Source organism: Salvelinus fontinalis, chromosome 28 (assembly GCF_029448725.1).
Source record: "Salvelinus fontinalis isolate EN_2023a chromosome 28, ASM2944872v1, whole genome shotgun sequence".
In the NCBI taxonomy this organism is placed as follows: domain Eukaryota; kingdom Metazoa; phylum Chordata; class Actinopteri; order Salmoniformes; family Salmonidae; genus Salvelinus; species Salvelinus fontinalis.
This window is the reverse complement of record NC_074692.1, coordinates 882,805-909,823: the sequence shown is the minus strand read 5'-3', so window position 1 is coordinate 909,823 and position 27,019 is coordinate 882,805.

The following is a 27,019-nucleotide window of genomic DNA, read 5'->3' as shown; positions in this document are numbered from 1 at the left end:
AAAACGGAAGTTGTTTGTGAAAGTTTAAAAACCACATGGTAGTGCATTTAGTAAAACTGCTGTAACGTAAGTTCCATACTGAATAAACCTTCTCAATATTTGACAAGCAGAGAAGTAGAGGGAAGTTTTAATCCAATATATTTTTGTCAAACTCTTTGGTTAAGTGGTCAAAATGAGAGTTGTTTTGAATTTAATGAATCTGCTAACTTCTGACATTTTTTACCAAAGCCAGAAAAACAGGCGAAGGGTTACAAAAATAGCTCTAGTTACAGATTGGTAGACCCGATTTGAAATCCGACTTGTTGCTTGGAAAGCAGAAGAGTAGGGGTAGATTTTATATAGAAAACATTGTTTTCTGTAAAATGTTGGGAAAGGGGTCAAAACGGCAGTTGTTTGTGAAAGTTGTTTTGAATTTAATGAATCTGCTAACTTCTGACATTTTTTACCGAAGCCAGAAAAACAGGCGAAGGGTTACAAAAATAGCTCTAGTTACAGATTGGTAGACCCGATTTGAAATCCGACTTGTTGCTTGAAAAGCAGAAGAGTAGGGGTAGATTTTATATAGAAAACACTGTAAAATGTTGGGAAAGGGGTCAAAACGGCAGTTGTTTGTGAAAGTTGTTTTGAATTTAATGAATCTGCTAACTTCTGACATTTTTTACCGAAGCCAGAAAAACAGGCGAAGCGTTACAAAAATAGCTCTAGTTACAGATTGGTAGACCCGATTTGAATTCCGACTTGTTGCTTGAAAAGCAGAAGAGTAGGGGTAGATTTTATATAGAAAACATTGTTTTCTGTAAAATGTTGGGAAAGGGGTCAAAACGGCAGTTGTTTGTGAAAGTTGTTTTGAATTTAATGAATCTGCTAACTTATGACATTTTTTACCGAAGCCATAAAATCAGGCGAAGGGTTACAAAATTAGCTCTAGTTACACATTGGAAGACCCGATTTGAAATCCGACTTGTTGCTTGAAAAGCAGAAGAGTAGGGGTAGATTTAATATAGAAAACAATTCTGTAAAATGTTGGGAAAGGGGTCAAAACGGAAGTTGTTTGTGAAAGTTTAAAAACCACATGGTAGTGCATTTAGTAAAACTGCTGTAACGTAAGTTCCATACTGAATAAACCTTCTCCACATTTGACAAGCAGAGAAGTAGAGGGAAGTTTTAATCCAATATATTTTTGTCAAACTCTTTGGTTAAGTGGTCAAAATGAGAGTTGTTTTGAATTTAATGAATCTGCTAACTTCTGACATTTTTTACCGAAGCCAGAAAAACAGGCGAAGGGTTACAAAAATAGCTCTAGTTACAGATTGGTAGACCCGATTTGAAATCCGACTTGTTGCTTGAAAAGCAGAAGAGTAGGGGTAGATTTTATATAGAAAACACTGTAAAATGTTGGGAAAGGGGTCAAAACGGCAGTTGTTTGTGAAAGTTGTTTTGAATTTAATGAATCTGCTAACTTCTGACATTTTTTACCGAAGCCAGAAAAACAGGCGAAGCGTTACAAAAATAGCTCTAGTTACAGATTGGTAGACCCGATTTGAAATCCGACTTGTTGCTTGAAAAGCAGAAGAGTAGGGGTAGATTTTATATAGAAAACATTGTTTACTGTAAAATGTTGGGAAAGGGGTCAAAACGGCAGTTGTTTGTGAAAGTTGTTTTGAATTTAATGAATCTGCTAACTTCTGACATTTTTTACCGAAGCCAGAAAAACAGGCGAAGGGTTACAAAAATAGCTCTAGTTACAGATTGGTAGCCCCGATTTGAAATCCGACTTGTTGCTTGAAACGCAGAAGAGTAGGGGTAGATTTTATATAGAAAACATTTCTGTAAAATGTTGGGAAAGGGGTCAAAACGGAAGTTGTTTGTGAAAGTTTAAAAACCACATGGTAGTGCATTTAGTAAAACTGCTGTAACGTAAGTTCCATACTGAATAAACCTTCTCCACATTTGACAAGCAGAGAAGTAGAGGGAAGTTTTAATCCAATATATTTTTGTCAAACTTTGGTTAAGTGGTCAAAATGAGAGTTGTTTTGAATTTAATGAATCTGCTAACTTCTGACATTTTTTACCAATGCCAGAAAAACAGGCGAAGGGTTACAAAAATAGCTCTAGTTACAGATTGGTAGACCCGATTTGAAATCCGACTTGTTGCTTGAAAAGCAGAAGAGTAGGGGTAGATTTTATATAGAAAACATTGTTTTCTGTAAAATGTTGGGAAAGGGGTCAAAACGGCAGTTGTTTGTGAAAGTTGTTTTGAATTTAATGAATCTGCTAGCTTCTGACATTTTTTACCGAAGCCAGAAAAACAGGCGAAGGGTTACAAAAATAGCTCTAGTTACAGATTGGTAGACCCGATTTGAAATCCGACTTGTTGCTTGAAAAGCAGAAGAGTAGGGGTAGATTTTATATAGAAAACACTGTAAAATGTTGGGAAAGGGGTCAAAACGGCAGTTGTTTGTGAAAGTTGTTTTGAATTTAATGAATCTGCTAACTTCTGACATTTTTTACCGAAGCCAGAAAAACAGGCGAAGCGTTACAAAAATAGCTCTAGTTACAGATTGTTAGACCCGATTTGAAATCTGACTTGTTGCTTGAAAAGCAGAAGAGTAGGGGTAGATTTTATATAGAAAACATTGTTTTCTGTAAAATGTTGGGAAAGGGGTCAAAACGGAAGTTGTTTGTGAAAGTTTAAAAACCACATGGTAGTGCATTTAGTAAAACTGCTGTAACGTAAGTTCCATACTGAATAAACCTTCTCCACATTTGACAAGCAGAGAAGTAGAGGGAAGTTTTAATCCAATATATTTTTGTCAAACTCTTTGGTTAAGTGGTCAAAATGAGAGTTGTTTTGAATTTAATGAATCTGCGAACTTCTGACATTTTTTAATGTAGCCAGAAAAACAGGCGAAGCGTTACAAAAATAGCTCTAGTTACAGATTGGTAGACCCGATTTGAAATCTGACTTGTTGCTTGAAAAGCAGAAGAGTAGGGGTAGATTTTATATAGAAAACATTGTTTTCTGTAAAATGTTGGGAAAGGGGTCAAAACGGCAGTTGTTTGTGAAAGTTGTTTTGAATTTAATGAATCTGCTAACTTCTGACATTTTTTACCAAAGCCAGAAAAACAGGCGAAGCGTTACAAAAATAGCTCTAGTTACAGATTGGTAGACCCGATTTGAAATCCGACTTGTTGCTTGAAAAGCAGAAGAGTAGGGGTAGATTTTATATAGAAAACATTGTTTTCTGTAAAATGTTGGGAAAGGGGTCAAAACGGCAGTTGTTTGTGAAAGTTGTTTTGAATTTAATGAATCTGCTAACTTCTGACATTTTTTACCGAAGCCAGAAAAACAGGCGAAGCGTTACAAAAAAAGCTCTAGTTACAGATTGGTAGACCCGATTTGAAATCCGACTTGTTTCTTGAAAAGCAGAAGAGTAGGGGTAGATTTTATATAGAAAACATTGTTTTCTGTAAAATGTTGGGAAAGGGGTCAAAACGGCAGTTGTTTGTGAAAGTTGTTTTGAATTTAATGAATCTGCTAACTTCTGACATTTTTTACCAAAGCCAGAAAAACAGGCGAAGCGTTACAAAAATAGCTCTAGTTACAGATTGGTAGACCCGATTTGAAATCCGACTTGTTGCTTGAAAAGCAGAAGAGTAGGGGTAGATTTTATATAGAAAACATTGTTTTCTGTAAAATGTTGGGAAAGGGGTCAAAACGGCAGTTGTTTGTGAAAGTTGTTTTGAATTTAATGAATCTGCTAACTTCTGACATTTTTTACCGAAGCCAGAAAAACAGGCGAAGCGTTACAAAAAAAGCTCTAGTTACAGATTGGTAGACCCGATTTGAAATCCGACTTGTTTCTTGAAAAGCAGAAGAGTAGGGGTAGATTTTATATAGAAAACATTGTTTTCTGTAAAATGTTGGGAAAGGGGTCAAAACGGAAGTTGTTTGTGAAAGTTTAAAAACCACATGGTAGTGCATTTAGTAAAACTGCTGTAACGTAAGTTCCATACTGAATAAACCTTCTCCACATTTGACAAGCAGAGAAGTAGAGGGAAGTTTTAATCCAATATATTTTTGTCAAACTCTTTGGTTAAGTGGTCAAAATGAGAGTTGTTTTGAATTTAATGAATCTGCTAACTTCTGACATTTTTTACCAAAGCCAGAAAAACAGGCGAAGGGTTAAAAAAATAGCTCTAGTTACAGATTGGTAGACCCGATTTGAAATCCGACTTGTTGCTTGAAAAGCAGAAGAGTAGGGGTAGATTTTATATAGAAAACATTGTTTCTGTAAAATGTTGGGAAAGGGGTCAAAACGGCAGTTGTTTGTGAAAGTTGTTTTGAATTTAATGAATCTGCTAACTTCTGACATTTTTTACCGAAGCCAGAAAAACAGGCGAAGGGTTACAAAAATAGCTCTAGTTACAGATTGGTAGACCCGATTTGAAATCCGACTTGTTGCTTGAAAAGCAGAAGAGTAGGGGTAGATTTTATATAGAAAACATTGTTTTCTGTAAAATGTTGGGAAAGGGGTCAAAACGGCAGTTGTTTGTGAAAGTTGTTTTGAATTTATTGAATCTGCTAACTTCTGACATTTTTTAATGAAGCCAGAAAAACAGGCGAAGCGTTACAAAAATAGCTCTAGTTACAGATTGGTAGACCCGATTTGAAATCTGACTTGTTGCTTGAAAAGCAGAAGAGTAGGGGTAGATTTTATATAGAAAACATTGTTTTCTGAAAATGTTGAGAAAGGGGTCAAAACGGCAGTTGTTTGTGAAAGTTGTTTTGAATTTAATGAATCTGCTAACTTCTGACATTTTTTACCGAAGCCAGAAAAACAGGCAAAGCGTTACAAAAATAGCTCTAGTTACAGATTGGTAGACCCGATTTGAAATCCGACTTGTTGCTTGAAAAGCAGAAGAGTAGGGGTAGATTTTATATAGAAAACATTGTTTTCTGTAAAATGTTGGGAAAGGGGTCAAAACGGAAGTTGTTTGTGAAAGTTGTTTTGAATTTAATGAATCCGCTAACTTCTGACATTTTTTACCGAAGCCAGAAAAACAGGCGAAGGGTTACAAAAATAGCTCTAGTTACAGATTGGTAGACCCGATTTGAAATCCGACTTGTTGCTTGAAAAGCAGAAGAGTAGGGGTAGATTTTATATAGAAAACACTGTAAAATGTTGGGAAAGGGGTCAAAACGGCAGTTGTTTGTGAAAGTTGTTTTGAATTTAATGAATCTGCTAACTTCTGACATTTTTTACCGAAGCCAGAAAAACAGGCGAAGGGTTACAAAAATAGCTCTAGTTACAGTTTGGTAGACCCGATTTGAAATCCGACTTGTTGCTTGAAAAGCTGAAGATTAGGGGTAGATTTTATATAGAGTGTAAAATGTTGGGAAAGGGGTCAAAACGGCAGTTTTTGTGAAAGTTGTTTTGAATTTAAAGAATCTGCTAACTTCTGACATTTTTTACCGAAGCCAGAAAAACAGGCGAAGGGTTACAAAAATAGCTCCAGTTACAGTTTGGTAGACCCGATTTGAAATCCGACTTGTTGCTTGAAAAGCTGAAGATTAGGGGTAGATTTTATATAGAAAACATTGTTTTCTGTAAAATGTTGGGAAAGGGGTCAAAACGGCAGTTTTTGTGAAAGTTGTTTTGAATTTAATGAATCTGCTAACTTCTGACATTTTTTACCGAAGCCAGAAAAACAAGCGAAGGGTTACAAAAATAGCTCTAGTTACAGATTGGTAGACCCGATTTGAAATCCGACTTGTTGCTTGAAAAGCTGAAGATTAGGGGTAGATTTTATATAGAAAACATTGTTTTCTGTAAAATGTTGGGAAAGGGGTCAAAACGGCAGTTTTTGTGAAAGTCGTTTTGAATTTAATGAATCTGCTAACTTCTGACATTTTTTTCCGAAGCCAGAAAAACAGGAGAAGGGTTACAAAAATAGCTCTAGTTACACATTGGTAGACCCGATTTGAAATCCGACTTGTTGCTTGAAAAGCTGAAGATTAGGGGTAGATTTTATATAGAAAACACTGTTTTCTGTAAAATGTTGGGAAAGGGGTCAAAACGGCAGTTTTTGTGAAAGTTGTTTTGAATTTAAAGAATCTGCTAACTTCTGACATTTTTTACCGAAGCCAGAAAAACAGGCGAAGGGTTACAAAAATAGCTCTAGTTACAGTTTGGTAGACCCGATTTGAAATCCGACTTGTTGCTTGAAAAGCTGAAGATTAGGGGTAGATTTTATATAGAAAACATTGTTTTCTGTAAAATGTTGGGAAAGGGGTCAAAACGGCAGTTGTTTGTGAAAGTTGTTTTGAATTTAATGAATCTGCTAACTTCTGACATTTTTTACCGAAGCCAGAAAAACAAGCGAAGGGTTACAAAAATAGCTCTAGTTACAGATTGGTAGACCCGATTTGAAATCCGACTTGTTGCTTGAAAAGCTGAAGATTAGGGGTAGATTTTATATAGAAAACATTGTTTTCTGTAAAATGTTGGGAAAGGGGTCAAAACGGCAGTTGTTTGTGAAAGTTGTTTTGAATTTATTGAATCTGCTAACTTCTGACATTTTTTAATGAAGCCAGAAAAACAGGCGAAGCGTTACAAAAATAGCTCTAGTTACAGATTGGTAGACCCGATTTGAAATCCGACTTGTTGCTTGAAAAGCAGAAGAGTAGGGGTAGATTTTATATAGAAAACATTGTTTTCTGTAAAATGTTGGGAAAGGGGTCAAAACGGCAGTTGTTTGTGAAAGTTGTTTTGAATTTAATGAATCTGCTAACTTCTGACATTTTTTACCGAAGCCAGAAAAATAGGCGAAGGGTTACAAAAATAGCTCTAGTTACAGATTGGTAGACCCGATTTGAAATCTGACTTGTTGCTTGAAAAGCAGAAGAGTAGGGGTAGATTTTATATAGAAAACATTGTTTTCTGAAAATGTTGAGAAAGGGGTCAAAACGGCAGTTGTTTGTGAAAGTTGTTTTGAATTTAATGAATCTGCTAACTTCTGACATTTTTTACCGAAGCCAGAAAAACAGGCGAAGCGTTACAAAAATAGCTCTAGTTACAGATTGGTAGACCCGATTTGAAATCCGACTTGTTGCTTGAAAAGCAGAAGAGTAGGGGTAGATTTTTTATAGAAAACATTGTTTTCTGTAAAATGTTGGGAAAGGGGTCAAAACGGAAGTTGTTTGTGAAAGTTGTTTTGAATTTAATGAATCCGCTAACTTCTGACATTTTTTACCGAAGCCAGAAAAACAGGCGAAGGGTTACAAAAATAGCTCTAGTTACAGATTGGTAGACCCGATTTGAAATCCGACTTGTTGCTTGAAAAGCAGAAGAGTAGGGGTAGATTTTATATAGAAAACACTGTAAAATGTTGGGAAAGGGGTCAAAACGGCAGTTGTTTGTGAAAGTTGTTTTGAATTTAATGAATCTGCTAACTTCTGACATTTTTTACCGAAGCCAGAAAAACAGGCGAAGGGTTACAAAAATAGCTCTAGTTACAGTTTGGTAGACCCGATTTGAAATCCGACTTGTTGCTTGAAAAGCTGAAGATTAGGGGTAGATTTTATATAGAAAACATTGTTTTCTGTAAAATGTTGGGAAAGGGGTCAAAACGGCAGTTTTTGTGAAAGTTGTTTTGAATTTAAAGAATCTGCTAACTTCTGACATTTTTTACCGAAGCCAGAAAAACAGGCGAAGGGTTACAAAAATAGCTCTAGTTACAGTTTGGTAGACCCGATTTGAAATCCGACTTGTTGCTTGAAAAGCTGAAGATTAGGGGTAGATTTTATATAGAGTGTAAAATGTTGGGAAAGGGGTCAAAACGGCAGTTTTTGTGAAAGTTGTTTTGAATTTAAAGAATCTGCTAACTTCTGACATTTTTTACCGAAGCCAGAAAAACAGGCGAAGGGTTACAAAAATAGCTCTAGTTACAGTTTGGTAGACCCGATTTGAAATCCGACTTGTTGCTTGAAAAGCTGAAGATTAGGGGTAGATTTTATATAGAAAACATTGTTTTCTGTAAAATGTTGGGAAAGGGGTCAAAACGGCAGTTTTTGTGAAAGTTGTTTTGAATTTAATGAATCTGCTAACTTCTGACATTTTTTACCGAAGCCAGAAAAACAAGCGAAGGGTTACAAAAATAGCTCTAGTTACAGATTGGTAGACCCGATTTGAAATCCGACTTGTTGCTTGAAAAGCTGAAGATTAGGGGTAGATTTTATATAGAAAACATTGTTTTCTGTAAAATGTTGGGAAAGGGGTCAAAACGGCAGTTTTTGTGAAAGTCGTTTTGAATTTAATGAATCTGCTAACTTCTGACATTTTTTTCCGAAGCCAGAAAAACAGGAGAAGGGTTACAAAAATAGCTCTAGTTACACATTGGTAGACCCGATTTGAAATCCGACTTGTTGCTTGAAAAGCTGAAGATTAGGGGTAGATTTTATATAGAAAACACTGTTTTCTGTAAAATGTTGGGAAAGGGGTCAAAACGGCAGTTTTTGTGAAAGTTGTTTTGAATTTAATGAATCTGCTAACTTCTGACATTTTTTACCGAAGCCAGAAAAACAGGCGAAGGGTTACAAAAATAGCTCTAGTTACAGATTGGTAGACCCGATTTGAAATCCGACTTGTTGCTTGAAAAGCTGAAGATTAGGGGTAGATTTTATATAGAAAACATTGTTTTCTGTAAAATGTTGGGAAAGGGGTCAAAACGGCAGTTTTTGTGAAAGTTGTTTTGAATTTAATGAATCTGCTAACTTCTGACATTTTTTTCCGAAGCCAGAAAAATAGGAGAAGGGTTACAAAAATAGCTCTAGTTACACATTGGTAGACCCGATTTGAAATCCGACTTGTTGCTTGAAAAGCTGAAGATTAGGGGTAGATTTTATATAGAAAACATTGTTTTCTGTAAAATGTTGGGAAAGGGGTCAAAACGGCAGTTTTTGTGAAAGTTGTTTTGAATTTAATGAATCTGCTAACTTCTGACATTTTTTACCGAAGCCAGAAAAACAAGCGAAGGGTTACAAAAATAGCTCTAGTTACAGATTGGTAGACCCGATTTGAAATCCGACTTGTTGCTTGAAAAGCTGAAGATTAGGGGTAGATTTTATATAGAAAACATTGTTTTCTGTAAAATGTTGGGAAAGGGGTCAAAACGGCAGTTTTTGTGAAAGTTGTTTTGAATTTAATGAATCTGCTAACTTCTGACATTTTTTTCCGAAGCCAGAAAAACAGGAGAAGGGTTACAAAAATAGCTCTAGTTACACATTGGTAGACCCGATTTGAAATCCGACTTGTTGCTTGAAAAGCTGAAGATTAGGGGTAGATTTTATATAGAAAACATTGTTTTCTGTAAAATGTTGGGAAAGGGGTCAAAACGGCAGTTTTTGTGAAAGTTGTTTTGAATTTAAAGAATCTGCTAACTTCTGACATTTTTTACCGAAGCCAGAAAAACAGGCGAAGGGTTACAAAAATAGCTCTAGTTACAGATTGGTAGACCCGATTTGAATTCCGACTTGTTGCTTGAAAAGCTGAAGATTAGGGGTAGATTTTATATAGAAAACACTGTTTTCTGTAAAATGTTGGGAAAGGGGTCAAGACGGCAGTTTTTGTGAAAGTTGTTTTGAATTTAATGAATCTGCTAACTTCTGACATTTTTTTCCGAAGCCAGAAAAATAGGAGAAGGGTTACAAAAATAGCTCTAGTTACAGATTGGTAGACCCGATTTGAAATCCGACTTGTTGCTTGAAAAGCTGAAGATTAGGGGTAGATTTTATATAGAAAACATTGTTTTCTGTAAAATGTTGGGAAAGGGGTCAAAACGGCAGTTTTTTTGAAAGTTGTTTTGAATTTAATGAATCTGCTAACTTCTGACATTTTTTACCGAAGCCAGAAAGACAAGCGAAGGGTTACAAAAATAGCTCTAGTTACAGATTGGTAGACCCGATTTGAAATCCGACTTGTTGCTTGAAAAGCTGAAGACTAGGGGTAGATTATATGTAGAAAACATTGTTTTCTGTAAAATGTTGGGAAAGGGGTCAAAACGGCAGTTTTTGTGAAAGTTGTTTTGAATTTAATGAATCTGCTAACTTCTGACATTTTTTACCGAAGCCAGAAAAACAGGCGAAGGGTTACAAAAATAGATCTAGTTACAGTTTGGTAGACCCGATTTGAAATCCGACTTGTTGCTTGAAAAGCTGAAGAGTAGGGGTAGATTTTATATAGAAAACATTGTTTTCTGTAAAATGTTGGGAAAGGGGTCAAAACGGCAGTTTTTGTGAAAGTTGTTTTGAATTTAATGAATCTGCTAACTTCTGACATTTTTTTCCGAAGCCAGAAAAACAGGAGAAGGGTTACAAAAATAGCTCTAGTTACACATTGGTAGACCCGATTTGAAATCCGACTTGTTGCTTGAAAAGCTGAAGATTAGGGGTAGATTTTATATAGAAAACATTGTTTTCTGTAAAATGTTGGGAAAGGGGTCAAAACGGCAGTTTTTGTGAAAGTTGTTTTGAATTTAATGAATCTGCTAACGTCTGACATTTTTTACCGAAGCCAGAAAAACAGGCGAAGGGTTACAAAAATAGCTCTAGTTACAGTTTGGTAGACCCGATTTGAAATCCGACTTGTTGCTTGAAAAGCTGAAGATTAGGGGTAGATTTTATATAGAGTGTAAAATGTTGGGAAAGGGGTCAAAACGGCAGTTTTTGTGAAAGTTGTTTTGAATTTAAAGAATCTGCTAACTTCTGACATTTTTTACCGAAGCCAGAAAAACAGGCGAAGGGTTACAAAAATAGCTCTAGTTACAGTTTGGTAGACCCGATTTGAAATCCGACTTGTTGCTTGAAAAGCTGAAGATTAGGGGTAGATTTTATATAGAAAACATTGTTTTCTGTAAAATGTTGGGAAAGGGGTCAAAACGGCAGTTTTTGTGAAAGTTGTTTTGAATTTAATGAATCTGCTAACTTCTGACATTTTTTACCGAAGCCAGAAAAACAGGCGAAGGGTTACAAAAATAGCTCTAGTTACAGTTTGGTAGACCCGATTTGAAATCCGACTTGTTGCTTGAAAAGCTGAAGATTAGGGGTAGATTTTATATAGAAAACATTGTTTTCTGTAAAATGTTGGGAAAGGGGTCAAAACGGCAGTTTTTGTGAAAGTTGTTTTGAATTTAATGAATCTGCTAACTTCTGACATTTTTTTCCGAAGCCAGAAAAACAGGAGAAGGGTTACAAAAATAGCTCTAGTTACACATTGGTAGACCCGATTTGAAATCCGACTTGTTGCTTGAAAAGCTGAAGATTAGGGGTAGATTTTATATAGAAAACATTGTTTTCTGTAAAATGTTGGGAAAGGGGTCAAAACGGCAGTTTTTGTGAAAGTTGTTTTGAATTTAATGAATCTGCTAACTTCTGACATTTTTTACCGAAGCCAGAAAAACAGGCGAAGGGTTACAAAAATAGCTCTAGTTACAGTTTGGTAGACCCGATTGGAAATCCGACTTGTTGCTTGAAAAGCTGAAGATTAGGGGTAGATTTTATATAGAGTGTAAAATGTTGGGAAAGGGGTCAAAACGGCAGTTTTTGTGAAAGTTGTTTTGAATTTAAAGAATCTGCTAACTTCTGACATTTTTTACCGAAGCCAGAAAAACAGGCGAAGGGTTACAAAAAATAGCTCTAGTTACAGTTTGGTAGACCCGATTTGAAATCCGACTTGTTGCTTGAAAAGCTGAAGATTAGGGGTAGATTTTATATAGAAAACATTGTTTTCTGTAAAATGTTGGGAAAGGGGTCAAAACGGCAGTTTTTGTGAAAGTTGTTTTGAATTTAATGAATCTGCTAACTTCTGACATTTTTTACCGAAGCCAGAAAAACAGGCGAAGGGTTACAAAAATAGCTCTAGTTACAGTTTGGTAGACCCGATTTGAAATCCGACTTGTTGCTTGAAAAGCTGAAGATTAGGGGTAGATTTTATATAGAAAACATTGTTTTCTGTAAAATGTTGGGAAAGGGGTCAAAACGGCAGTTTTTGTGAAAGTTGTTTTGAATTTAATGAATCTGCTAACTTCTGACATTTTTTACCGAAGCCAGAAAAACAAGCGAAGGGTTACAAAAATAGCTCTAGTTACAGATTGGTAAACCCGATTTGAAATCCGACTTGTTGCTTGAAAAGCTGAAGATTAGGGGTAGATTTTATATAGAAAACATTGTTTTCTGTAAAATGTTGGGAAAGGGGTCAAAACGGCAGTTTTTGTGAAAGTCGTTTTGAATTTAATGAATCTGCTAACTTCTGACATTTTTTTCCGAAGCCAGAAAAACAGGAGAAGGGTTACAAAAATAGCTCTAGTTACACATTGGTAGACCCGATTTGAAATCCGACTTGTTGCTTGAAAAGCTGAAGATTAGAGGTAGATTTTATATAGAAAACACTGTTTTCTGTAAAATGTTGGGAAAGGGGTCAAAACGGCAGTTTTTGTGAAAGTTGTTTTGAATTTAATGAATCTGCTAACTTCTGACATTTTTTACCGAAGCCAGAAAAACAGGCGAAGGGTTACAAAAATAGCTCTAGTTACAGATTGGTAGACCCGATTTGAAATCCGACTTGTTGCTTGAAAAGCTGAAGATTAGGGGTAGATTTTATATAGAAAACATTGTTTTCTGTAAAATGTTGGGAAAGGGGTCAAAACGGCAGTTTTTGTGAAAGTTGTTTTGAATTTAATGAATCTGCTAACTTCTGACATTTTTTTCCGAAGCCAGAAAAATAGGAGAAGGGTTACAAAAATAGCTCTAGTTACACATTGGTAGACCCGATTTGAAATCCGACTTGTTGCTTGAAAAGCTGAAGATTAGGGGTAGATTTTATATAGAAAACATTGTTTTCTGTAAAATGTTGGGAAAGGGGTCAAAACGGCAGTTTTTGTGAAAGTTGTTTTGAATTTAATGAATCTGCTAACTTCTGACATTTTTTACCGAAGCCAGAAAAACAGGCGAAGGGTTACAAAAATAGATCTAGTTACAGTTTGGTAGACCCGATTTGAAATCCGACTTGTTGCTTGAAAAGCTGAAGAGTAGGGGTAGATTTTATAAAGAAAACATTGTTTTCTGTAAAATGTTGGGAAAGGGGTCAAAACGGCAGTTTTTGTGAAAGTTGTTTTGAATTTAATGAATCTGCTAACTTCTGACATTTTTTACCGAAGCCAGAAAAACAAGCGAAGGGTTACAAAAATAGCTCTAGTTACAGATTGGTAGACCCGATTTGAAATCCGACTTGTTGCTTGAAAAGCAAAAGATTAGGGGTAGATTTTATATAGAAAACATTGTTTTCTGTAAAATGTTGGGAAAGGGGTCAAAACGGCAGTTTTTGTGAAAGTTGTTTTGAATTTAATGAATCTGCTAACTTCTGACATTTTTTACCGAAGCCAGAAAAACAGGCGAAGGGTTACAAAAATAGCTCTAGTTACAGATTGGTAGACCCGATTTGAAATCCGACTTGTTGCTTGAAAAGCTGAAGATTAGGGGTAGATTTTATATAGAAAACATTGTTTTCTGTAAAATGTTGGGAAAGGGGTCAAAACGGCAGTTTTTGTGAAAGTTGTTTTGAATTTAATGAATCTGCTAACTTCTGACATTTTTTTCCGAAGCCAGAAAAACAGGAGAAGGGTTACAAAAATAGATCTAGTTACACATTGGTAGACCCGATTTGAAATCCGACTTGTTGCTTGAAAAGCTGAAGATTAGGGGTAGATTTTATATAGAAAACATTGTTTTCTGTAAAATGTTGGGAAAGGGGTCAAAACGGCAGTTTTTGTGAAAGTTGTTTTGAATTTAATGAATCTGCTAACTTCTGACATTTTTTACCGAAGTCAGAAAAACAGGCGAAGGGTTACAAAAATAGCTCTAGTTACAGATTGGTAGACCCGATTTGAAATCCGACTTGTTGCTTGAAAAGCTGAAGATTAGGGGTAGATTTTATATAGAGTGTAAAATGTTGGGAAAGGGGTCAAAACGGCAGTTTTTGTGAAAGTTGTTTTGAATTTAAAGAATCTGCTAACTTCTGACATTTTTTACCGAAGCCAGAAAAACAGGCGAAGGGTTACAAAAATAGCTCTAGTTACAGTTTGGTAGACCCGATTTGAAATCCGACTTGTTGCTTGAAAAGCTGAAGATTAGGGGTAGATTTTATATAGAAAACATTGTTTTCTGTAAAATGTTGGGAAAGGGGTCAAAACGGCAGTTTTTTTGAAAGTTGTTTTGAATTTAATGAATCTGCTAACTTCTGACATTTTTTACCGAAGCCAGAAAAACAAGCGAAGGGTTACAAAAATAGCTCTAGTTACAGATTGGTAGACCCGATTTGAAATCCGACTTGTTGCTTGAAAAGCTGAAGATTAGGGGTAGATTTTATATAGAAAACATTGTTTTCTGTAAAATGTTGGGAAAGGGATCAAAACGGCAGTTTTTGTGAAAGTTGTTTTGAATTTAATGAAACTGCTAACTTCTGACATTTTTTTCCGAAGCCAGAAAAACAGGAGAAGGGTTACAAAAATAGCTCTAGTTACACATTTGTAGACCCGATTTGAAATCCGACTTGTTGCTTGAAAAGCTGAAGATTAGGGGTAGATTTTATATAGAAAACATTGTTTTCTGTAAAATGTTGGGAAAGGGGTCAAAACGGCAGTTTTTGTGAAAGTTGTTTTGAATTTAATGAATCTGCTAACTTCTGACATTTTTTACCGAAGCCAGAAAAACAGGCGAAGGGTTACAAAAATAGCTCTAGTTACAGATTGGTAGACCCGATTTGAAATCCGACTTGTTGCTTGAAAAGCTGAAGATTAGGGGTAGATTTTATATAGAAAACATTGTTTTCTGTAAAATGTTGGGAAAGGGGTCAAAACGGCAGTTTTTGTGAAAGTTGTTTTGAATTTAATGAATCTGCTAACTTCTGACATTTTTTACCGAGGCCAGAAAAACAGGCGAAGGGTTACAAAAATAGCTCTAGTTACAGTTTGGTAGACCCGATTTGAAATCCGACTTGTTGCTTGAAAAGCTGAAGATTAGGGGTAGATTTTATATAGAAAACATTGTTTTCTGTAAAATGTTGGGAAAGGGGTCAAAACGGCAGTTTTTGTGAAAGTTGTTTTGAATTTAATGAATCTGCTATCTTCTGACATTTTTTAACGAAGTCAGAAAAACAAGCGAAGGGTTACAAAAATAGCTCTAGTTACAGATTACTAGACCCGATTTGAAATCCGACTTGTTGCTTGAAAAGCTGAAGATTAGGGGTAGATTTTATATAGAAAACATTGTTTTCTGTAAAATGTTGGGAAAGGGGTCAAAACGGCAGTTTTTGTGAAAGTTGTTTTGAATTTAATGAATCTGCTAACTTCTGACATTTTTTACCGAAGCCAGAAAAACAGGCGAAGGGTTACAAAAATAGATCTAGTTACAGTTTGGTAGACCCGATTTGAAATCCGACTTGTTGCTTGAAAAGCTGAAGAGTAGGGGTAGATTTTATATAGAAAACATTGTTTTCTGTAAAATGTTGGGAAAGGGGTCAAAACGGCAGTTTTTGTGAAAGTTGTTTTGAATTTAATGAATCTGCTAACTTCTGACATTTTTTACCGAAGCCAGAAAAACAAGCGAAGGGTTACAAAAATAGCTCTAGTTACAGATTGGTAGACCCGATTTGAAATCCGACTTGTTGCTTGAAAAGCTGAAGATTAGGGGTAGATTTTATATAGAGTGTAAAATGTTGGGAAAGGGGTCAAAACGGCAGTTTTTGTGAAAGTTGTTTTGAATTTAAAGAATCTGCTAACTTCTGGCATTTTTTACCGAAGCCAGAAAAACAGGCGAAGGGTTACAAAAATAGCTCTAGTTACAGTTTGGTAGACCCGATTTGAAATCCGACTTGTTGCTTGAAAAGCTGAAGATTAGGGGTAGATTTTATATAGAAAACATTGTTTTCTGTAAAATGTTGGGAAAGGGGTCAAAACGGCAGTTTTTGTGAAAGTTGTTTTGAATTTAATGAATCTGCTAACTTCTGACATTTTTTACCGAAGCCAGAAAAACAGGCGAAGGGTTACAAAAATAGCTCTAGTTACAGTTTGGTAGACCCGATTTGAAATCCGACTTGTTGCTTGAAAAGCTGAAGATTAGGGGTAGATTTTATATAGAAAACATTGTTTTCTGTAAAATGTTGGGAAAGGGGTCAAAACGGCAGTTTTTGTGAAAGTTGTTTTGAATTTAATGAATCTGCTAACTTCTGACATTTTTTACCGAAGCCAGAAAAACAAGCGAAGGGTTACAAAAATAGCTCTAGTTACAGATTGGTAGACCCGATTTGAAATCCGACTTGTTGCTTGAAAAGCTGAAGATTAGGGGTAGATTTTATATAGAAAACATTGTTTTCTGTAAAATGTTGGGAAAGGGGTCAAAACGGCAGTTTTTGTGAAAGTCGTTTTGAATTTAATGAATCTGCTAACTTCTGACATTTTTTTCCGAAGCCAGAAAAACAGGAGAAGGGTTACAAAAATAGCTCTAGTTACACATTGGTAGACCCGATTTGAAATCCGACTTGTTGCTTGAAAAGCTGAAGATTAGGGGTAGATTTTATATAGAAAACACTGTTTTCTGTAAAATGTTGGGAAAGGGGTCAAAACGGCAGTTTTTGTGAAAGTTGTTTTGAATTTAATGAATCTGCTAACTTCTGACATTTTTTTCCGAAGCCAGAAAAATAGGAGAAGGGTTACAAAAATAGCTCTAGTTACACATTGGTAGACCCGATTTGAAATCCGACTTGTTGCTTGAAAAGCTGAAGATTAGGGGTAGATTTTATATAGAAAACATTGTTTTCTGTAAAATGTTGGGAAAGGGGTCAAAACGGCAGTTTTTGTGAAAGTTGTTTTGAATTTAATGAATCTGCTAACTTCTGACATTTTTTACCGAAGCCAGAAAAACAGGCGAAGGGTTACAAAAATAGATCTAGTTACAGTTTGGTAGACCCGATTTGAAATCCGACTTGTTGCTTGAAAAGCTGAAGAGTAGGGGTAGATTTTATATAGAAAACATTGTTTTCTGTAAAATGTTGGGAAAGGGGTCAAAACGGCAGTTTTTGTGAAAGTTGTTTTGAATTTAATGAATCTGCTAACTTCTGACATTTTTTTCCGAAGCCAGAAAAATAGGAGAAGGGTTACAAAAATAGCTCTAGTTACACATTGGTAGACCCGATTTGAAATCCGACTTGTTGCTTGAAAAGCTAAAGATTAGGGGTAGATTTTATATAGAAAACATTGTTTTCTGTAAAATGTTGGGAAAGGGGTCAAAACGGCAGTTTTTGTGAAAGTTGTTTTGAATTTAATGAATCTGCTAACTTCTGACATTTTTTACCGAAGCCAGAAAAACAGGCGAAGGGTTACAAAAATAGATCTAGTTACAGTTTGGTAGACCCGATTTGAAATCCGACTTGTTGCTTGAAAAGCTGAAGAGTAGGGGTAGATTTTATATAGAAAACATTGTTTTCTGTAAAATGTTGGGAAAGGGGTCAAAACGGCAGTTTTTGTGAAAGTTGTTTTGAATTTAATGAATCTGCTAACTTCTGACATTTTTTACCGAAGCCAGAAAAACAAGCGAAGGGTTACAAAAATAGCTCTAGTTACAGATTGGTAGACCCGATTTGAAATCCGACTTGTTGCTTGAAAAGCAAAAGATTAGGGGTAGATTTTATATAGAAAACATTGTTTTCTGTAAAATGTTGGGAAAGGGGTCAAAACGGCAGTTTTTGTGAAAGTTGTTTTGAATTTAATGAATCTGCTAACTTCTGACATTTTTTACCGAAGCCAGAAAAACAGGCGAAGGGTTACAAAAATAGCTCTAGTTACAGATTGGTAGACCCGATTTGAAATCCGACTTGTTGCTTGAAAAGCTGAAGATTAGGGGTAGATTTTATATAGAAAACATTGTTTTCTGTAAAATGTTGGGAAAGGGGTCAAAACGGCAGTTTTTGTGAAAGTTGTTTTGAATTTAATGAATCTGCTAACTTCTGACATTTTTTTCCGAAGCCAGAAAAATAGGAGAAGGGTTACAAAAATAGCTCTAGTTACACATTGGTAGACCCGATTTGAAATCCGACTTGTTGCTTGAAAAGCTGAAGATTAGGGGTAGATTTTATATAGAAAACATTGTTTTCTGTAAAATGTTGGGAAAGGGGTCAAAACGGCAGTTTTTGTGAAAGTTGTTTTGAATTTAATGAATCTGCTAACTTCTGACATTTTTTACCGAAGCCAGAAAAACAGGCGAAGGGTTACAAAAATAGATCTAGTTACAGTTTGGTAGACCCGATTTGAAATCCGACTTGTTGCTTGAAAAGCTGAAGAGTAGGGGTAGATTTTATATAGAAAACATTGTTTTCTGTAAAATGTTGGGAAAGGGGTCAAAACGGCAGTTTTTGTGAAAGTTGTTTTGAATTTAATGAATCTGCTAACTTCTGACATTTTTTACCGAAGCCAGAAAAACAGGCGAAGGGTTACAAAAATAGCTCTAGTTACAGATTGGTAGACCCGATTTGAAATCCGACTTGTTGCTTGAAAAGCTGAAGATTAGGGGTAGATTTTATATAGAAAACATTGTTTTCTGTAAAATGTTGGGAAAGGGGTCAAAACGGCAGTTTTTGTGAAAGTTGTTTTGAATTTAATGAATCTGCTAACTTCTGACATTTTTTACCGAAGCCAGAAAAACAGGCGAAGGGTTACAAAAATAGCTCTAGTTACAGATTGGTAGACCCGATTTGAAATCCGACTTGTTGCTTGAAAAGCTGAAGATTAGGGGTAGATTTTATATAGAAAACATTGTTTTCTGTAAAATGTTGGGAAAGGGGTCAAAACGGCAGTTTTTGTGAAAGTTGTTTTGAATTTAATGAATCTGCTAACTTCTGACATTTTTTTCCGAAGCCAGAAAAACAGGAGAAGGGTTACAAAAATAGATCTAGTTACACATTGGTAGACCCGATTTGAAATCCGACTTGTTGCTTGAAAAGCTGAAGATTAGGGGTAGATTTTATATAGAAAACATTGTTTTCTGTAAAATGTTGGGAAAGGGGTCAAAACGGCAGTTTTTGTGAAAGTTGTTTTGAATTTAATGAATCTGCTAACTTCTGACATTTTTTTCCGAAGCCAGAAAAATAGGAGAAGGGTTACAAAAATAGCTCTAGTTACACATTGGTAGACCCGATTTGAAATCCGACTTGTTGCTTGAAAAGCTGAAGATTAGGGGTAGATTTTATATAGAAAACATTGTTTTCTGTAAAATGTTGGGAAAGGGGTCAAAACGGCAGTTTTTGTGAAAGTTGTTTTGAATTTAATGAATCTGCTAACTTCTGACATTTTTTACCGAAGCCAGAAAAACAGGCGAAGGGTTACAAAAATAGATCTAGTTACAGTTTGGTAGACCCGATTTGAAATCCGACTTGTTGCTTGAAAAGCTGAAGAGTAGGGGTAGATTTTATATAGAAAACATTGTTTTCTGTAAAATGTTGGGAAAGGGGTCAAAACGGCAGTTTTTGTGAAAGTTGTTTTGAATTTAATGAATCTGCTAACTTCTGACATTTTTTTCCGAAGCCAGAAAAACAGGCGAAGGGTTACAAAAATAGCTCTAGTTACAGATTGGTAGACCCGATTTGAAATCCGACTTGTTGCTTGAAAAGCTGAAGATTAGGGGTAGATTTTATATAGAAAACATTGTTTTCTGTAAAATGTTGGGAAAGGGGTCAAAACGGCAGTTTTTGTGAAAGTTGTTTTGAATTTAATGAATCTGCTAACTTCTGACATTTTTTTCCGAAGCCAGAAAAATAGGAGAAGGGTTACAAAAATAGCTCTAGTTACACATTGGTAGACCCGATTTGAAATCCGACTTGTTGCTTGAAAAGCTGAAGATTAGGGGTAGATTTTATATAGAAAACATTGTTTTCTGTAAAATGTTGGGAAAGGGGTCAAAACGGCAGTTTTTGTGAAAGTTGTTTTGAATTTAATGAATCTGCTAACTTCTGACATTTTTTACCGAAGCCAGAAAAACAGGCGAAGGGTTACAAAAATAGATCTAGTTACAGTTTGGTAGACCCGATTTGAAATCCGACTTGTTGCTTGAAAAGCTGAAGAGTAGGGGTAGATTTTATATAGAAAACATTGTTTTCTGTAAAATGTTGGGAAAGGGGTCAAAACGGCAGTTTTTGTGAAAGTTGTTTTGAATTTAATGAATCTGCTAACTTCTGACATTTTTTACCGAAGCCAGAAAAACAAGCGAAGGGTTACAAAAATAGCTCTAGTTACAGATTGGTAGACCCGATTTGAAATCCGACTTGTTGCTTGAAAAGCTGAAGATTAGGGGTAGATTTTATATAGAAAACATTGTTTTCTGTAAAATGTTGGGAAAGGGGTCAAAACGGCAGTTTTTGTGAAAGTTGTTTTGAATTTAATGAATCTGCTAACTTCTGACATTTTTTTCCGAAGCCAGAAAAATAGGAGAAGGGTTACAAAAATAGCTCTAGTTACACATTGGTAGACCCGATTTGAAATCCGACTTGTTGCTTGAAAAGCTGAAGATTAGGGGTAGATTTTATATAGAAAACATTGTTTTCTGTAAAATGTTGGGAAAGGGGTCAAAACGGCAGTTTTTGTGAAAGTTGTTTTGAATTTAATGAATCTGCTAACTTCTGACATTTTTTACCGAAGCCAGAAAAACAGGCGAAGGGTTACAAAAATAGATCTAGTTACAGTTTGGTAGACCCGATTTGAAATCCGACTTGTTGCTTGAAAAGCTGAAGAGTAGGGGTAGATTTTATATAGAAAACATTGTTTTCTGTAAAATGTTGGGAAAGGGGTCAAAACGGCAGTTTTTGTGAAAGTTGTTTTGAATTTAATGAATCTGCTAACTTCTGACATTTTTTACCGAAGCCAGAAAAACAAGCGAAGGGTTACAAAAATAGCTCTAGTTACAGATTGGTAGACCCGATTTGAAATCCGACTTGTTGCTTGAAAAGCAAAAGATTAGGGGTAGATTTTATATAGAAAACATTGTTTTCTGTAAAATGTTGGGAAAGGGGTCAAAACGGCAGTTTTTGTGAAAGTTGTTTTGAATTTAATGAATCTGCTAACTTCTGACATTTTTTACCGAAGCCAGAAAAACAGGCGAAGGGTTACAAAAATAGCTCTAGTTACAGATTGGTAGACCCGATTTGAAATCCGACTTGTTGCTTGAAAAGCTGAAGATTAGGGGTAGATTTTATATAGAAAACATTGTTTTCTGTAAAATGTTGGGAAAGGGGTCAAAACGGCAGTTTTTGTGAAAGTTGTTTTGAATTTAATGAATCTGCTAACTTCTGACATTTTTTTCCGAAGCCAGAAAAATAGGAGAAGGGTTACAAAAATAGCTCTAGTTACACATTGGTAGACCCGATTTGAAATCCGACTTGTTGCTTGAAAAGCTGAAGATTAGGGGTAGATTTTATATAGAAAACATTGTTTTCTGTAAAATGTTGGGAAAGGGGTCAAAACGGCAGTTTTTGTGAAAGTTGTTTTGAATTTAATGAATCTGCTAACTTCTGACATTTTTTACCGAAGCCAGAAAAACAGGCGAAGGGTTACAAAAATAGATCTAGTTACAGTTTGGTAGACCCGATTTGAAATCCGACTTGTTGCTTGAAAAGCTGAAGAGTAGGGGTAGATTTTATATAGAAAACATTGTTTTCTGTAAAATGTTGGGAAAGGGGTCAAAACGGCAGTTTTTGTGAAAGTTGTTTTGAATTTAATGAATCTGCTAACTTCTGACATTTTTTACCGAAGCCAGAAAAACAAGCGAAGGGTTACAAAAATAGCTCTAGTTACAGATTGGTAGACCCGATTTGAAATCCGACTTGTTGCTTGAAAAGCAAAAGATTAGGGGTAGATTTTATATAGAAAACATTGTTTTCTGTAAAATGTTGGGAAAGGGGTCAAAACGGCAGTTTTTGTGAAAGTTGTTTTGAATTTAATGAATCTGCTAACTTCTGACATTTTTTACCGAAGCCAGAAAAACAGGCGAAGGGTTACAAAAATAGCTCTAGTTACAGATTGGTAGACCCGATTTGAAATCCGACTTGTTGCTTGAAAAGCTGAAGATTAGGGGTAGATTTTATATAGAAAACATTGTTTTCTGTAAAATGTTGGGAAAGGGGTCAAAACGGCAGTTTTTGTGAAAGTTGTTTTGAATTTAATGAATCTGCTAACTTCTGACATTTTTTTCCGAAGCCAGAAAAACAGGAGAAGGGTTACAAAAATAGATCTAGTTACACATTGGTAGACCCGATTTGAAATCCGACTTGTTGCTTGAAAAGCTGAAGATTAGGGGTAGATTTTATATAGAAAACATTGTTTTCTGTAAAATGTTGGGAAAGGGGTCAAAACGGCAGTTTTTGTGAAAGTTGTTTTGAATTTAATGAATCTGCTAACTTCTGACATTTTTTACCGAAGTCAGAAAAACAGGCGAAGGGTTACAAAAATAGCTCTAGTTACAGATTGGTAGACCCGATTTGAAATCCGACTTGTTGCTTGAAAAGCTGAAGATTAGGGGTAGATTTTATATAGAGTGTAAAATGTTGGGAAAGGGGTCAAAACGGCAGTTTTTGTGAAAGTTGTTTTGAATTTAAAGAATCTGCTAACTTCTGATTTTTTACCGAAGCCAGAAAAACAGGCGAAGGGTTACAAAAATAGCTCTAGTTACAGTTTGGTAGACCCGATTTGAAATCCGACTTGTTGCTTGAAAAGCTGAAGATTAGGGGTAGATTTTATATAGAAAACATTGTTTTCTGTAAAATGTTGGGAAAGGGGTCAAAACGGCAGTTTTTTTGAAAGTTGTTTTGAATTTAATGAATCTGCTAACTTCTGACATTTTTTACCGAAGCCAGAAAAACAAGCGAAGGGTTACAAAAATAGCTCTAGTTACAGATTGGTAGACCCGATTTGAAATCCGACTTGTTGCTTGAAAAGCTGAAGATTAGGGGTAGATTTTATATAGAAAACATTGTTTTCTGTAAAATGTTGGGAAAGGGGTCAAAACGGCAGTTTTTGTGAAAGTTGTTTTGAATTTAATGAATCTGCTAACTTCTGACATTTTTTACCGAAGCCAGAAAAACAGGCGAAGGGTTACAAAAATAGCTCTAGTTACAGATTGGTAGACCCGATTTGAAATCCGACTTGTTGCTTGAAAAGCTGAAGATTAGGGGTAGATTTTATATAGAAAACATTGTTTTCTGTAAAATGTTGGGAAAGGGGTCAAAACGGCAGTTTTTGTGAAAGTTGTTTTGAATTTAATGAATCTGCTAACTTCTGACATTTTTTACCGAGGCCAGAAAAACAGGCGAAGGGTTACAAAAATAGCTCTAGTTACAGTTTGGTAGACCCGATTTGAAATCCGACTTGTTGCTTGAAAAGCTGAAGATTAGGGGTAGATTTTATATAGAAAACATTGTTTTCTGTAAAATGTTGGGAAAGGGGTCAAAACGGCAGTTTTTGTGAAAGTTGTTTTGAATTTAATGAATCTGCTATCTTCTGACATTTTTTAACGAAGTCAGAAAAACAAGCGAAGGGTTACAAAAATAGCTCTAGTTACAGATTACTAGACCCGATTTGAAATCCGACTTGTTGCTTGAAAAGCTGAAGATTAGGGGTAGATTTTATATAGAAAACATTGTTTTCTGTAAAATGTTGGGAAAGGGGTCAAAACGGCAGTTTTTGTGAAAGTTGTTTTGAATTTAATGAATCTGCTAACTTCTGACATTTTTTACCGAAGCCAGAAAAACAGGCGAAGGGTTACAAAAATAGATCTAGTTACAGTTTGGTAGACCCGATTTGAAATCCGACTTGTTGCTTGAAAAGCTGAAGAGTAGGGGTAGATTTTATATAGAAAACATTGTTTTCTGTAAAATGTTGGGAAAGGGGTCAAAACGGCAGTTTTTGTGAAAGTTGTTTTGAATTTAATGAATCTGCTAACTTCTGACATTTTTTACCGAAGCCAGAAAAACAAGCGAAGGGTTACAAAAATAGCTCTAGTTACAGATTGGTAGACCCGATTTGAAATCCGACTTGTTGCTTGAAAAGCTGAAGATTAGGGGTAGATTTTATATAGAGTGTAAAATGTTGGGAAAGGGGTCAAAACGGCAGTTTTTGTGAAAGTTGTTTTGAATTTAAAGAATCTGCTAAATTCTGGCATTTTTTACCGAAGCCAGAAAAACAGGAGAAGGGTTACAAAAATAGCTCTAGTTACACATTGGTAGACCCGATTTGAAATCCGACTTGTTGCTTGAAAAGCTGAAGATTAGGGGTAGATTTTATATAGAAAACACTGTTTTCTGTAAAATGTTGGGAAAGGGGTCAAAACGGCAGTTTTTGTGAAAGTTGTTTTGAATTTAATGAATCTGCTAACTTCTGACATTTTTTACCGAAGCCAGAAAAACAGGCGAAGGGTTACAAAAATAGCTCTAGTTACAGATTGGTAGACCCGATTTGAAATCCGACTTGTTGCTTGAAAAGCTGAAGATTAGGGGTAGATTTTATATAGAAAACATTGTTTTCTGTAAAATGTTGGGAAAGGGGTCAAAACGGCAGTTTTTGTGAAAGTTGTTTTGAATTTAATGAATCTGCTAACTTCTGACATTTTTTTCCGAAGCCAGAAAAATAGGAGAAGGGTTACAAAAATAGCTCTAGTTACACATTGGTAGACCCGATTTGAAATCCGACTTGTTGCTTGAAAAGCTGAAGATTAGGGGTAGATTTTATATAGAAAACATTGTTTTCTGTAAAATGTTGGGAAAGGGGTCAAAACGGCAGTTTTTGTGAAAGTTGTTTTGAATTTAATGAATCTGCTAACTTCTGACATTTTTTACCGAAGCCAGAAAAACAGGCGAAGGGTTACAAAAATAGATCTAGTTACAGTTTGGTAGACCCGATTTGAAATCCGACTTGTTGCTTGAAAAGCTGAAGAGTAGGGGTAGATTTTATATAGAAAACATTGTTTTCTGTAAAATGTTGGGAAAGGGGTCAAAACGGCAGTTTTTGTGAAAGTTGTTTTGAATTTAATGAATCTGCTAACTTCTGACATTTTTTACCGAAGCCAGAAAAACAAGCGAAGGGTTACAAAAATAGCTCTAGTTACAGATTGGTAGACCCGATTTGAAATCCGACTTGTTGCTTGAAAAGCAAAAGATTAGGGGTAGATTTTATATAGAAAACATTGTTTTCTGTAAAATGTTGGGAAAGGGGTCAAAACGGCAGTTTTTGTGAAAGTTGTTTTGAATTTAATGAATCTGCTAACTTCTGACATTTTTTACCGAAGCCAGAAAAACAGGCGAAGGGTTACAAAAATAGCTCTAGTTACAGATTGGTAGACCCGATTTGAAATCCGACTTGTTGCTTGAAAAGCTGAAGATTAGGGGTAGATTTTATATAGAAAACATTGTTTTCTGTAAAATGTTGGGAAAGGGGTCAAAACGGCAGTTTTTGTGAAAGTTGTTTTGAATTTAATGAATCTGCTAACTTCTGACATTTTTTACCGAAGTCAGAAAAACAGGCGAAGGGTTACAAAAATAGCTCTAGTTACAGATTGGTAGACCCGATTTGAAATCCGACTTGTTGCTTGAAAAGCTGAAGATTAGGGGTAGATTTTATATAGAGTGTAAAATGTTGGGAAAGGGGTCAAAACGGCAGTTTTTGTGAAAGTTGTTTTGAATTTAAAGAATCTGCTAACTTCTGACATTTTTTACCGAAGCCAGAAAAACAGGCGAAGGGTTACAAAAATAGCTCTAGTTACAGTTTGGTAGACCCGATTTGAAATCCGACTTGTTGCTTGAAAAGCTGAAGATTAGGGGTAGATTTTATATAGAAAACATTGTTTTCTGTAAAATGTTGGGAAAGGGGTCAAAACGGCAGTTTTTTTGAAAGTTGTTTTGAATTTAATGAATCTGCTAACTTCTGACATTTTTTACCGAAGCCAGAAAAACAAGCGAAGGGTTACAAAAATAGCTCTAGTTACAGATTGGTAGACCCGATTTGAAATCCGACTTGTTGCTTGAAAAGCTGAAGATTAGGGGTAGATTTTATATAGAAAACATTGTTTTCTGTAAAATGTTGGGAAAGGGATCAAAACGGCAGTTTTTGTGAAAGTTGTTTTGAATTTAATGAAACTGCTAACTTCTGACATTTTTTTCCGAAGCCAGAAAAACAGGAGAAGGGTTACAAAAATAGCTCTAGTTACACATTTGTAGACCCGATTTGAAATCCGACTTGTTGCTTGAAAAGCTGAAGATTAGGGGTAGATTTTATATAGAAAACATTGTTTTCTGTAAAATGTTGGGAAAGGGGTCAAAACGGCAGTTTTTGTGAAAGTTGTTTTGAATTTAATGAATCTGCTAACTTCTGACATTTTTTACCGAAGCCAGAAAAACAAGCGAAGGGTTACAAAAATAGCTCTAGTTACAGATTGGTAGACCCGATTTGAAATCCGACTTGTTGCTTGAAAAGCTGAAGATTAGGGGTAGATTTTATATAGAAAACATAGTTTTCTGTAAAATGTTGGGAAAGGGGTCAAAACGGCAGTTTTTGTGAAAGTCGTTTTGAATTTAATGAATCTGCTAACTTCTGACATTTTTTTCCGAAGCCAGAAAAACAGGAGAAGGGTTACAAAAATAGCTCTAGTTACACATTGGTAGACCCGATTTGAAATCCGACTTGTTGCTTGAAAAGCTGAAGATTAGGGGTAGATTTTATATAGAAAACACTGTTTTCTGTAAAATGTTGGGAAAGGGGTCAAAACGGCAGTTTTTGTGAAAGTTGTTTTGAATTTAATGAATCTGCTAACTTCTGACATTTTTTACCGAAGCCAGAAAAACAGGCGAAGGGTTACAAAAATAGCTCTAGTTACAGATTGGTAGACCCGATTTGAAATCCGACTTGTTGCTTGAAAAGCTGAAGATTAGGGGTA